This window comes from Hordeum vulgare, chromosome 7H (assembly GCF_904849725.1).
Source record: "Hordeum vulgare subsp. vulgare chromosome 7H, MorexV3_pseudomolecules_assembly, whole genome shotgun sequence".
Lineage (NCBI taxonomy): Eukaryota > Viridiplantae > Streptophyta > Magnoliopsida > Poales > Poaceae > Hordeum > Hordeum vulgare.
In genome coordinates this window covers 166,210,247-166,214,176 of record NC_058524.1, presented here as the reverse complement: position 1 = coordinate 166,214,176, position 3,930 = coordinate 166,210,247, and positions in this window count along the sequence as shown.

The window sequence follows — 3,930 nt, the reverse complement described above, 5'->3', positions numbered from 1 at the left end:
AGATCGTGGGACTGATCGCGGGATTGTTCGCGGGGCGGATCGAGGGACGTGAGGACGTTCCACTACATCAACCGCGTTCTCTAACGCTTCTGTTGTACGGTCTACAAGGGTACGTAGATCACTCATCCCATCTCGTAGATGGACATCACCATGATAGGTCTTCGTGCGCGTAGGAAATTTTTTGTTTCCCATGCGACGTTCCCCAGTACGTAGGCCCTCCACTTCCTCCCTCCACGGCCATGGCGCGGCCTCGCCCCCCCTTGCGTCCGAGCCAGCCGGCTCCTCTCCGGCCTCAAGTCTTCCCTTCCGCGAGCCTCCGCAGCTTCCCCATCCGGATAGACGCGTTATGGCTCCTCCCCGAGGTCAGCATCGTGCCCCTCCACGGTGGCCAGAGCCATTAGCCGTCCCTCTCGGCGGGCCTCTCGCCCGGGCATCCTTTTGGCCTCCAGGGACACCTCCCAGGCTCGGTTGGGAGTAGGGCACCCGGCCCCAGCCGCGGTTCGGTGGCGAAACCAGTAGGCGGCCAGAGCCCCAGCGGCCGGCGCCCCCATCTCCCCGTCGCGAGGTAGAAGAAAGCAGGGGAGAGAGGAGTCGGGCGGGTCCCCTCGGTCAGCAACCAGCGAGCCGGGCCCGACGTATGAGTGAAAGCGCACTAGCGCTTTGCGCCTTCGCCGAGCCAAAGGCGTATCCGAAGGAGTACGCCTCCTGCGTGGACCTGCGCGCCAGGCCGAGCCAACAGGCCGGCCCATTTGCTTATCTGCCGCCCCTGGCGCTAGATAGCTCGAGGGATAAGTACCCTTCTCCTTTTTCCTTTTATTCCTATCTTATAAATTCCATTATAAAATCATTCTAACTCCAAATCACTTGGTTCAAATTTCCACAGGATCCTCAAAATGAGGCCTATCCAAATAAGTGCTTTGCACATTTTTCCCTACCCACTTTCTGTGGCTTTTTCACTTAAATCCAAATTTGTCCATATTTGACCCCACTTTGGAAATTCCCATATGATGCAAATCAACTCCAAATGGAGTCATTCAAATTCCTAGAGTCTTCTAAAATCATCGTCTATTTTTAGAGACTTGGTCAACATGTTTATCAAGCTTCATTCTGTTGTTTAAAATAAATAGCTTCCTATTGTTATTTACTCCATAGTTGAAAACTCCTAGTATATTCATACCAACTCCAAATGCATTGAAACCACTTCCTAAATGTTTCTAAAATCATTCTCTGTTAAATGGGTGCCTCCACTCATTTTTAACACAATGATTTCTGTTGGCTTCTCCAATGATCACCTATTGCTCCTTTCACCTATTCAAAAATCCCTGAGGATCCAAATGTCCTATGAAATGATTCAGGTATTTTTCTTATGACCAGAGGGGTCCAAGAAAAATAAAACTTCTATTTTTGTGACACATTTATTTCCTGCTTGCTGTGTGTCTTACTATGTTTGTTTCCGACGATAGTTGACGGTAGACGGAGTATTCAGAGTTGGAGCGGAAGACCTCGAAGGCCCCAAGGACTTACCTGAGCAAGGCAAGCATCCCTTTGACCATGACTGAGCATATGTTACCTTGCATGTTATTAATAGCAAGTATTCCTGTTGCATATGATCATAAGTGTCGGTAATCATCTGATATGATTTTACCAAAGGCTCCTCCGGAGCATTTGCATTGAGCTTGACTCTACCCCTTAGGGTCATGCTAAAACGATGTTGACAAGTAAAGGTAGCAGTAGCATTATCATGAGCATGATGTTGTCACAAAAGAAGATTTTATGAAAACCCCGTCGAGTGCCACTAATGCCCAAGGGTGATGATGAGTTCGTGGTCACTTTTGGTGAAGTGATGCACCCAGTGTTTTGTGTGAGTAAGGTTTCGGAAATGGGATTAGATTTATGATGTGTCGACCGTCCCAACCTTACCAGTACGACCACGTTACCACTTATGGGACGGGGCTATGTTAATTACTCTGGTCGGTGCTAGCAAAGAGCCACATTACTAGTGGCGGGAGTGATTGTAGTCACTCTCGTGATGGGGTCGTGCCGGGTAGGACGACTATGCCATTTTTATGAGTTCCAGTCACACCATTGGTCCCCGCATGGTCGGTACGGTCCAGAGTTGGTGCTCGTAAGATGTACGACATGTGGGCTGGGTACCAATCGAGTGGACCTCTTTGTCTAGTATCGTTAGGGGAAAGGCATTGATCAGGTACTTACCTCGGGTATGTGAAATACCGCGAGTCGTGGATGACACGGAAGTTTCCCGGATCTTGTGGGTCCAGCGTACTACCTCTGCAGAGTGTAAACTATTCGAATAGCTGTGTCCACGGTCAAGGACAGTTGGGTAATCCTTCTTAAACTATGTCCTGATATTTCCGTATAAACCAAGTGTGCGTGAGTGAGTGTGTGTGGTGTTAAAAAGGTGTTGTTATGAAAGTTATAATATGACCAAGTACGATGACTTGGCATATAGGGTAAACCCGGATGGTTTAGCCCTCAACTGATATATCGAGGATATGACCAAGTTTGGTGACTTGGCATGTAGGGTGAACTCGGATGGTTCAGCCCTTAGCAGATATGATGATATCTATAACCGGTTCTTCAAGAGTAATTCTTTGACTTGATGCATATTCGTGATCATTCTACCCAGATGACTTTTACAAGAAATGCATGATATTATTATCCTTCAATTTCATTGTTCATATCATGGGCTGTTTGCGAGTACATTCAAAGTACTCATTGGCTTGCCACTGGTTATTTCATTGACCAGGTGTGAAAGACCGGATATGGTGAAGAATAACTCGGTGACGTTCTTGCGAGCTAGGATGCTTCCCAGTCAGAATGCATGTAGGTTAAGGCTGATGGCATGGGTTCACGCTTTCTACCAATAATTACGCTATTGGTTCAGTTCAAGTGTAGGTCTTTAAGGCCCTATCTATGTAAGGCTCAACCGAAGTGGTCATTTATTCTATCAAACGGTATGTATGGATGTAAGACTCTTTTATTCGCTATCTGTGTTCGGTGAGCATTGATCTCTGAGATCACTGAGCACGGCGATTCTCGACTAGTAAGTCGGGGTCCCCACACTATAAGACCAATGGATCGGCTCCTCGGCTCAAGGGTAATCTGGGAATACCCTAACAGTGCACAAATACTAACTCTGATTAAAATCCTGGTACTGCTCCTCCATTGTATACAATGGGTACGAGTGGTAACCGGCTACTGACATCATCCTGATTAGCATGGCCGTGTGACCTGACGAAAAGGACGGCCAGGCATCTGAAATAGAGAGTAATGCAAAGGCATTAGAGCTTCGAAGACAAAATTGGGCAGCATAATGGATGTAAATGCTCAAAAACAATTTTGAGACAACCCACAAAAGATAGGAAAGCATAACCACTCAACTATCAAGTTCAATTCCATGGTCATCAAAACTTACTTTCTTTTCCTTGGAATAAAAGAAACCCGGAGTAACTCTCGACTCGTTATCCTATAATCTATCGATCAGTAAAACACGATCCCGAGAGGAAGATAAGTAACCTAGTTCTTAATCCACGCAGAAAAGACGAGGATGACTAAAATAGAATAATTTAAGAAGAGAAGCAAGAATATTACGTTCCCTTCCACAAACAATTCCCTTATATATAACTAAAGCAATTCTAGACTCAAGTTCGACCAGTTTGGCTTAGTAATCCTACAATCAGTCAGGCTCTGATACCAACGCTGTCGGGACCCCGATCCTAAGCCATAGGAATCCAGCATGTAACACATCACATCTCTTTGCGGTCTCACGCACGGTTATCCCCATGGCTACAGCCTTACCTTAGCTGGGACCGTTTGCACCTTTTGACTCGCGTATGCAATTGTGTCGCTAGCATTCCAATGTCAAAGAACCCGGATCGACATGTCTAGTCATAAACTCAAGCGACAGTT